The sequence below is a fragment of the Octodon degus genome, unplaced genomic scaffold (genome assembly GCF_000260255.1).
Source record: "Octodon degus isolate 3935 unplaced genomic scaffold, OctDeg1.0 scaffold00313, whole genome shotgun sequence".
Classification (NCBI taxonomy): domain Eukaryota; kingdom Metazoa; phylum Chordata; class Mammalia; order Rodentia; family Octodontidae; genus Octodon; species Octodon degus.
This window is the reverse complement of record NW_004524889.1, coordinates 546,800-557,965: the sequence shown is the minus strand read 5'-3', so window position 1 is coordinate 557,965 and position 11,166 is coordinate 546,800. Positions and strand designations below refer to the sequence as shown.

Genomic DNA, 11,166 nt, shown 5'->3' with positions numbered 1-11,166 from the left:
CAATTGAGCTGAACCTCACTATCTGTCTCAATATCAAACATCTTTTTTTTTTTTTTTTTTGGAACTGGGGATTGAACTCAGGCCATTGAGCTTGCCAGGGCAGCACTTATTACACTGAGCCATCTCCCAGGCCCCTATAAAACATCTTAGACATAATATGTAACAAGTATTTTCCATCAAGTATTGATCTGTTAAATTTAAATCCCTACAGAATGTGATAAAAAGAAATTGAAAAAAAAATAGGAGTAAAGAGTTACATATTTTTACAGAGAATTTTAGGAATCTGACCATATACAGCATTACTTAAACTTCTGTGGAGTTTGGCTTTAAGTGACCAGGTTAAAAGTTACTCTGTCATTTATGAAGAGAAATGCCTCTAACATTACAAAGATAAAAGCAATTCCTCAGATTGCAGCACTTAGATCTTACAGTTGAACATGTCTTCACACCATGATCCCCTGGGGTTTTGGGCCCCCATGTAGACAGATGCACTGCACTGCTGCGTGGCATATTCCATCTCAATCTACTGTTGGAATCTAATGGTTAACTTTTTCTGACAGTCAGCCTGAGAATCAAAACTGTAGAATTCCTGTGCAGCAAATTCACCATGTTTTTTACTTCATACTTGATTAGGAAGTTAAAAAGTGTCTCAATGTCTTGATAATTGCTGTTAGAGGCCAAAATCCTCTGAGTTCCTTCAAGAATATCCTTCACAGCTATCATTAAATTTTGAAGATACATAAATGCTTCTTCAAATGACGCTATTTTTGAAACAATCAGTCTAATTTGAGTTCAATCTTTGAAACACATCTGCGAATAATTGCTGATAACCACTAGCAGATAGGAGAATGTCATGAAATCGATGCTTCTTCAGAACTTTTAGAGAGAAATAACCCTGAAGACACGTGGATTCCCATGTTTTTCCCCAGAGCTGTTATGATATATTGTAATCCAAAGATTCTCTAGGACAGACCAGATTTCTTGGGTCTACTGGGTTGGGCAAGATGAGAACCTGAGGAAACAGTGATTTCTTGGTTATGAAGCTTCATCAAAGATTTGTCTTCCTGTGTTTTATTCAGTGTGTTTTCCCATGAATTTGGCTTAAGCTTTGTCTTTACTTCTACAAATGTCTGTAGTGGTCTGCTTACTTTACCAAAGGCCTATGGAAAGACATCATTATAATTCAATTTTATACTGAAAGAGTGCAACAAGCTTTTAGAAACTTGAAGCAAGAACTTCACAGTTGTGAAGTCTACTGCATTATTAGCTTTAAAAAGATTTTCATATAGGCTCTCAACAGTTAAAAGTAAGTTCTTTTCCATAACTAATCCAGATATAGCCAGCCAATATTTTTTAAGGCATTGAAATAAATTTATTACAGTCCATGGTGGTTTTAAGTACAGCATCTCCATCCAAAGTTTCCCAAAAGCAATTTTCATTTCTGTTTCTAATACTGAAGACAAAGCTGTTCTAAGGGATCTTTCAAGATCACATATAGTGCACTCAAGTACAATGGACAGTCCAGAATATGTATATTTTTCCTCAGGAGTCACTTCAGGCTTTGCTTCTGCTTTCACTGTTGCTTAGAAATACAGGGCTGCTGACACACATCTGTATTCAGAGATAAGGTTAATAACTCTGCACTCAGTTCTTCTCTATTGAGTGATTTTACAACACTTACAAGGTCTTTGCTTCTTAAATTTGTGCACAGAATTATAAGAGAACTGGAGAAAAATTACTGTTATGGAACACAGCATTTTAATACTCAATCATCATTGTTCTCATCACTGAATCCATAAAGCTTTAGAGAAGCAAGTTGTATTGATTGACCCCACAACTTTATATCTTTGTTTTTGAGACTATCATTGATGAAATGAACTACAGGTTCAGCTTTGTGCTGGGCATGTTTTCGCAATTTTCCTTCCTACACTTGATCTAACTCTTGCACAACAACCCAAGGAATTCTTAATACAAGTCTGTCAAAGCCTGATATTTCTGTTGTCTTCAAAATTCTAACAAGTTTGAGATGATTCGTCAGGATATTTGTGTCAACAAAAATTAGAAGCTTTTTGTCTGAAACAATATTTGCGGCAGGAGGGTTCACATCATCTTCTGCCAGATCAAGTTCCATATTCATTAACTCTCCAGAAGGTAGGACCACAGATAAGTCCACACTTTTTCCCACACATGCAGGATAAATCTCTTATACTATCGGCATCTCTTGATCATTATCTTGAATATTTTCAGGTGACATTGAAGAATATGGTGCTTTAAAACACTGAATAGAGTTCTCCTTACAACTTGAATCTTCACTTTGTTGATACACAAGATATTTTCTTTTATGTTCATAAACTATTTATATGTGGAATCTAGAGGTAAACATTCAGCTTTATGTCTCATCAAATGTAATGGAACCTGAGAGCCTTCTGGAAATTCTCCTGATTCCTGCTTAGTCTTTACTTTATTAGAAACTAAATTGAACACATTTTCTTCTACAGGATTCTGGAGCATATTAGAGGATTTTACTGGGATTTTCAAGCTGATCTTTCTTGTTTTAGAGTCAAAGCACTCATGAATAATCTTCTTGGAATGACCATTTTGAAAAAATTAATTTTTCATACGTTTACATTTTTCAGAACTGTATCTAAATTTGTTTCTTCATTTCTTGAGTTTTTCATCCTCTCTGTCTGAGCAAGCATATGAGGCCATTCCTTTTCCCTTGTCTGGTCTTACTTTTTAGATATCATGTCTTGGAAATTTTAGTATTGGGAAGGTATTTAATTCCATGGTCAATCTTACTTGTAACATCTATAAATTTAATATCTTTAGAGTTCCTTGATTTTTTAGTTTCATCTGAACTACTAGGCAAAATAATTTGTTTACTCTTTGAAGATTATGCTTCTTGGATTTTGTTAGATCCAGCTCTACTTAATGGTGCTCACACCAGTCTTTGCCTCCCTGCCCATCTGCTGTTGTGGATTTTGTTAATTTGCTTTATTCTGCATACCCCCATGCTTTCTTTTCTTCTTCCAGCTGGCTGTGTTTATTTTGCCTTTACCTCTATAGATGATTGCTTGAAGACAATAGAACAATCAATAATACACTCGACTGACATATGATACTCTTTCCAAGACGCACTGGATACTCTTTTTTCTTATGTAAATATTTTATTAATGTTATTGAGAAACAGCAATGAGACAGTTTTAAGACAACGTAGCTGTATATCTATCCTAACTATTTGTATATATGGATACAAAATGGTCCTTCATTTATACCCCCTTTTTGTTTACTTTTGTCAGAGATGGGTATTCCATTACAATGTAAATATCATAGGTGCATGAATTAAGCAAACTAATCCAATATAGTCCTGTAGTCCATAATAGTAGTGGGTTAACTGTAGGACTAGCAAAGTCAGAAGTTGTTGACTTGAGCCTTTTACAGCTAAGCATATTAATATGGCTTTACTTTTTAATACCTCGCTTTTATACTTTTCTACTGGATTGTTAAGACCAAGATAAAGCAAGATCTATATAACAAGAAATATAACTTTTGTCTCTGATAAGGACAGTCAAATCCCCTCAGGATTTACCCTGAAACCCTGTAACACAGGTTGTAGATCCTTTGTGAGTGTCAGCCATGTGGATGAGTCACGGCCATTGCTTGGCCAATTTGCTTTCTGTGAAACATGTGAAAATGTTTTCTCACTATGTGACCCTCTTTAGGCACATGCTACATCATCAGTCACTTTTCTCTGTGGCCCCATAATTTCTTTGATCAGAAAATTTGGGATACCACTGAGTTACAGGATGTTACAGTAGGGATACTCCTATAGCCTGAGTTCTCACTGATCTTGAAAGGCTAGGGCCAAAATATTCATTTGGACACTCTTCTAGATCAGAATAACTGCCTTACTAACTTGCCAGAGTAATGTTACAGAACAGATAGACATTAAATTCTATCACATGCTTGTCTCAGAAGATCTCATGCAGTATGCTCAGCAATAATTTACTGGAGAAACTAAAAGCGGGGTAAGTGTAGAAAAGAATGTCCTCCTCCCACCCAGGTAGTGTACTTCAGCTTGTTAGCTGTCCAAGAAACAGTTTTTTGTTCAAGATTGTGTTGCTCCTATCTCTTAGAAATGGCTTGTCGTTGTAATGCATAGTTGATCATTATGATGCACATTTTATAAACCAATCACCAATTGATAAGCCATTCTGTCTCTGTACTTCCTGCTTGCTTGTCCAATATTAGCTCTAGACTACCAGAGATTGGGGCCTGATATTCTCGGAATGATCTCAATTAGTGCCCATTATTATAAATAAATTTATCTCCAAATCCTTTGTGTCCTTTTATTATTTCTGCTTGCCACTGCAGTTCAACATGATACTGCATGCACTTCAGTTATTATTGGAAATGAATAAAACACACTAATGTTAATTTAATTTCTTCTTTTTCTGTCTTTATCCCTTTTTGTAATTGCTCTGGCTAATGTTTCCAAAACAATATTGTACAGGAGAAGTAATAATGGACATCCTTGTCTTTTCCTGTTTTTAAAATGAAAGTTTTTAGTTTTTGATCATTTAATATGATGTTAGCAGTTGGTTTGTCAGAGATGGCTTTTGTATGAGTAAGATAAAGACCCCCTTCCAATTTTCTGTAGGATTTTTACCATGAGTGAGTGTTGGACATTGTCAAATGCTTTCTCTACACCTATTGCTATGCTCATGAGACTTATAGGTAAGTGGACCCAAATACCATACTTGTAAGTGAAATAAATCAGAATCACATGTGTAAACATTGTATTTTATGCATATAAGAAAATGTGAGAATCTGAAAGAGTAAACAAGACCTGCCTGACATGTACAAGAGAAATTATGAATGGGGAAGTATTTATTCAAAATAAAATAAAAACTGTGATGGGGGAAAGAAAGGAAGGGAAAATGAAAAATATATATAAACACAAGACAATTATATAGTTATACAGTGGATTTCCCTTGGTTCATTGAAGGGAAAGTTTTGTGCTAGTAATTTCTAGATGATTTTTCATGCCTATATCTTGTGCTCAGAACAGCTATTATGAATATACCAACATACAATGTGTTGATTATTGTTATTCTTCTACTAGCCTGTTGTGAAACTGTTCCACTGTCATTTCTTACTTTTCTCTGTTTAAAATTAAAAAAACAGGGGCCAAGTAAATAGCCCAGGAGAATAAGCACTTGCCTGGCAAAGCATGGTTCCGCAAAATAAATAAATAAATGCACATTAATTACAAAGTGGTATATATCATAGAAGTTTAAACTTTAAAATTTTATCCTTAAATAACTTTGGGGTGCAAAGATAAAATTCTCTTAACACTGGATAAATGTCTTAGGAAATTTGAAATTACAGTGTAAAATAATAATTCTGACTATCCATGAGGTGTCAAATGGGGAATCTTTGATACTTCCACAATATTTTACTTATAATCTTTATGTCATTTAATTTCAAAACAGTGGCTTATAACCCTCATTTGGATTTTATTGTCTTTAAGAGGTCTAATAAAAAATGGTGAATGCTACTGGTGAGTGCCATTCAACATAAAGATAGATTTATGTCCTTATCCACTTTGTTCATCAGATATGGCATCTTGTGACTTATGAATCTTTTGTAATTCACAATGACTACCAATAGTGACTATTTTGAATTAGTTCAGAACATGAAGGCAGCCACAATACAGCAACTAAAGACACTCATGAAAGAGGACATAATAACTTCTTCACAAAGTGAAAAACATAATGGGACAAGTGTATGTGTAGTGAGGATATTAATTGCAATGTACTTCTTACTGTAACAATTACAAAATAATTTAAGCATTCACCATAATTTTGGTGATACCACATGTAACACTGTGTACATAAACATTGTTGTTTTAATCTTTCATTTATTTATTTATTTATTTATTTTGTATAGGGTCCTACTATGTAGCTCAGATTCAATGTGATCCTCCTGTCTCAGCCTCCCCATTGTTGGAATTGATTATGTATATGTGCCACCAGTCCTGGTTTCTTGATTTTCATATTTGTTCTATTTTGATGTTTTGCATGTGTCATGGTTTAGGGTGTTTTTAAAGAATGATACGATACAGAACACATCTCATAAGATTATTTTGTAATGAATCACCCCAAGGAATATATTGAGTAGAGGACCTCTGTCTACACACTAAAGAATCCAGCTGAGGGCCTGGATCCTATGAAAATGCCACACATGAATCTAGCTGAAAACCTAGAGCTCAAAATGTTTCCTACAATTTCAACCAGAGGTCTGGATACCATGAAAATATCTCATGCAGGCCCTTTTCACAGGTCTGTGCTGGGAAGGCCCAAAGCTCAGTGGTGTAAGCTAGAAAGCCTGTGACAGCAGAATGAAGAATCTGTGCTAGTAGGATGAGGAATCTGAACTGGATCCATGAAGCAATGTTCAACATAAGAACCAGAGCTCCCATGAAAAGTACCACAGCCATCCTCAGTGACAGCGATGTTCAGACCTCCATTGATTATAAAAACATCTAAATTCCCATCAGGAAAGCCAAGGTAACAAGCTTCTCTAGGAGACTAAGCTGTGCACCATCTTCCCCTCTGGAGCCAGGAAATGATGCTCCAAATTGGGGACCAGAGCTCCTTCAGAATGAACTGCAGTGACAACAAGGTCCTGAGCTCCTCCTCTGAGAAGAACAACTAAGTTCACCAGGAAAGCCAGCATGACAAGGTCCTTTAGCAAAACAGCCCAAGAGAACCAGTAGTATTCAACAGTTCCAAAACTTCTTAACAGCCTCCCAACAGTTTCTCTAGTTTAATCTCTTACTCTGTGGGCAACAGTCTTCAGTTGGGCCTCCCCCACTCAGCACCAGGCTAGATCAGTTCAGCTGTGTAACAAGTTGTCCACGAGCTGGCAATCCACTACTGTATGCCTTCTCCTCTTAGAGAAGTGACTTTATTCCTAAAACTTAACTGGGGAGAAATTTAAAATAGAATTAAGAGAGTATTCTATGCTTGTGCCTGGAGAGAGAATATGGGTTTTGGTTGGGATAGTGTTCATATGTGTCTGTATATGTGTATATTATTCAATCCCTTGTTGCAAAAAAAAATAGGGAGACATGTATTAGACTGCATTAAATAAAATTACTAATTTTGTAGTTGGCCATTTCATATTATTCAAATAAATATTTAGATTCTTAGGATACTAGCAGCCTTGCTATATATAGATCTTATTATATGTAAATTAAAATTTACCACTTGCAGCTTTTGACATATCTCATAACTACATTTAAAAGATTGAAAATCACTATATTTTTGTAGTATAAAATATTGTTAAGCCTCAGCTATCATGATGAAGACACAATACTGCTTCCCATATCTTAGAGGATACATTATGAAACTTCTAATGGATACCTGAAATTACAAATAAGATTGAATCATATATATATATATATATATATATATATATATATATATATAGTTTTTTCTGACTCATATAAACTAATCATTCATTTAATTCATAAATCAAGACACATATGATTAGTAACAATAAATAATGACAAAATAAAATAAAGCATGTTTGGAAGCACACTTCATTAGTCCTAGTTACTGATGAAGCTGAGGATCATGGATACCTGAAACCTCAAAGATGGGAAACAGCCTGAGCATTATAAAAAGAAGACACCATTTCTAAAAAAAGAAAAGATAAATTTAAAAATGAAATAAAATAATTATAACATATGCTAACAGAAGTTACTTAGGCTTCATCATTTTAATATTTTAAACTGTCATTGACAGTGGTAAATTGAAATTGCAGAAATTAAAATGAGTGATAAAGGAGATTGCTGTACCAAAATGCAACTGAGAGTTTCAGCATTATCCATAAACTTGAATTGAAATTACATCATTACAAATAATACAACCTTCAATATCCCCAGTATTTTATCACCAGTTAATAAAATGAATCATGATGACATTACGCGAGATATCATTACATGTTGCAACAACAAAATATATTTATAGCCACTGGGAAAAAAATTCATGAGAAAAGTGGTATTCTTATATCAAACATTCATCTATGGATTACTTATTAATTACCACTATATATTTTACTGAAAATCATTAATATCTCTATACAAATATCAATAAAATACACATAGACATCAGAACAGTACAGTGTAATTTATAAATCTTGTAGATACAAATAAATAAAGAAATCAGAATTTCTTAACAGCAGTTTGAACTCTTTAAATTAGGACAGGGTATACAGGGTGTACAGAGTCACACTGAGTAGATTGGGCTAAAGGTGATAGTCCTGTTTACAGCTTCCCAAGCGCTGGGATTACAGACACGCACCACCATACCTAGTCTCTATATAACTCTTAAATTCATTCATAAAAACATTTGTTACTAATATGATGTGAAATATATATGAATTATATAGTGAAATATTGGTATCCCTTGTTAGTTTCTTCTGGTACACACAAGTACCAAAAAGGTAAGAACCAAACAAATCATTTTTGTAGGAAAGGGTAGAGAGTCGTGAGACAATTTCCATAGGCAAATTTTAGCTTGCCCATGGAGTTGCAAACAAGTAACATGTACTGGAAAGAAAGCTCTGTGTTGAAATGTATTGAGTACAGCCAGAGATGTAGCTCAGCAACATAAGTGCCTATAAGGGAAGTATAAGATTCTGAGTTTAATGCCCAGTACCAAAAAGGGTATTGAGTACAAAACTTCATGAGTTTTAAAGCAGTCAAGTACTAAGTATAATTGCACTTTAGTTTCATTTCCTTCATGTAAGAAAATACTATTTGTGAAAGAAAACAACAACAAAGCAAGTTCCAAATAGCACTGATACTTAATCTTAATGTTCTTAGTTTAAAATGAGGATGAAAACAGACATTGTAAACTATATTTTAGAATTATGTTAATAAAACTACCATTCTAGCAAGAGTCTATGACATTTATTAGAGGCTGATTTACACTAAAAGTCAACAGATTATTGTATGTAGATTCTTAAAAATTAGTTTGGCTGAAAGAACTTACTCAAATCACATAAAATATGAACCAGCAAAACATTCATACAATGTATTTTTATGCATGAAATAACATCTTCACTTATGGTAGTGTCACAAAAGACATTTGTTTAACTTTTCATCTGTGATGCTACTGCCTTGAACCCAGGGGTCCTGTTCAGCAATTCTTAACTGTGGTGACCATTAGTCTAATATATTTGGAAGAAACCTGGAATCCTTAGCAAAACCTATACCAAGTTTATACATTTTGTGCATCAGACCACTGGAAGTCTGATAAAATTCATAAAAGATATTTACACAGACTATGAGTTACTTTGAAGTACTCATTAATTATCAAGCATGAAAAATTATTTTAACATGAATAGATATGCTACATACCACATAATCAAGTGAGCAAACTCATAACTACTAATCATGTGGCACTTGACCTGCTGTATTTTCTAAAAGGATGTAATGAAAATTAAATCATATACTAACCAATGTTATCTTTTAAGGAAATTTTAAATTCATTCAGTTATTACCGGACAAATAGCAATTAAGAGATTGTTTCTCATTCTTCAAAACATAGATGCAACACATAACCCAGCATGGACTGTCCTGGTGTAAACTATATTCAATAAATTATCGTAATTTGGTCCCTGGCATCTTTGAGAAACTTGTATATGGACTATGAAATAGATAGTGCGGTATCATTGTGAAATTCTTAGCTGTGCAGAAGAAATTGATATCATGTAGAAGAATTTTTTATCTTAAGCAAGATAATTGTATGTGCTAAATATTTAAATATGAATTTGTATGTGTATGTGCACAGGTGTGTACATATATGCACATAATATAAGAAATAAGTTGTAAACTAGGTGTGGTGGCACAGACTTATAATTCCAGCTGCTTAGAAGGTTCAAGCAAGAGAGGCAACAGAGAGAGCTCACTTCTCAAAGTAAAATAATAGGGCTGGAATTGTAGCTCAGTGGTAGAGTGCTTGCATATTGTACAGAACATCCTGAGTTTGATGTGCCCTGCTACATACACACACGAGAGAGAGAGAGAGAGAGAGAGAGAGAGAGAGAGAGAGAGAGAGAGAGAGAATTGAAAATTACAATCAATTGATAAATAAAAGAGTAAGAGATGTTGAGAGAGGAATAGAGAATACTGATGTGACTCAATGTTAATTTGTGAATCAGGGCAGGATGCGTGTTTCTTTTTCTAGTTTTTAAAATTCTTGTATAAGTTTAAAAAAAAACCTTTAAAGCACAGATTTGGGTAGGACTACCACAAACATATTAATCCAAGTATTGGATGTGCCTAAATTACGAAGAGTTAAAAATAGTATGTTTGACAGTTTTACACAGTGTAATTTTTGTTTAAATTTACCCTTAAATATTATTAGCTTGCCAGTGAAAACTGCCTGAAGCATCATCACACAGTAATTGGCTGAGATTTATTCTGTATCATCATATTTGGTAGTGTTCTTTAGAGTTCAAGAGTATCTTTTTATTGTGTAGAGCAATTAACATTCCGGCTTTATACAATTTTTATATCTCCACATAAATGTTTGGTGAGGACAATTTTCTTTGTCAGATAATATTTACTATAGGGGCCATCTGCTATCGAAAACACACTTTTTGCTGCAAAACTTTGGAGAATAATTACAACTATCAAAACCAATGTTTTTATTTAAATCATTTTATAAGAGAAATATAAATTTCACATTATGAATCAATGATAAATTATCATATTTATTTTAATTTTGTAATTAAGATTTTAGTGGAAAGGTTTATGAGTTTAAATTCACTATTGTAAATACAGGTTTATACTGTCCAAAATTTAGACAGGACTAAAATATCTGAAATATAAACATTCACATGCAGTGATCTAAAGGTATATTATGGTTTCTGGTAATGTGAACTTGAACCTGCCTACTCTTTCAATATTTTTTTAATTGTGTGGATTCTTTTTCCTAATTGAGTGGATAATGTTTTAGGATTTAGTATCATAACACAGTAAAAAAAACATATATAATATCTAAGACTGGGGCCGGGGAGATGGCTCAGTGGAATAAGCGCTTCCCCGGAAAGCGCAAGGGCCTGAGTTCAATCCTTGGTTCCGCAAAA

The 11,166-nt window shown here is 33.9% G+C and overlaps 1 pseudogene; it reads right to left on the bottom strand.

Moving 5' to 3' along the window:
• Window positions 1-418: 418 nt before the first annotated feature.
• The window catches only part of LOC101587816, a 12,485-nt pseudogene continuing 1,737 nt past the window's right edge, over window positions 419-11,166 (bottom strand).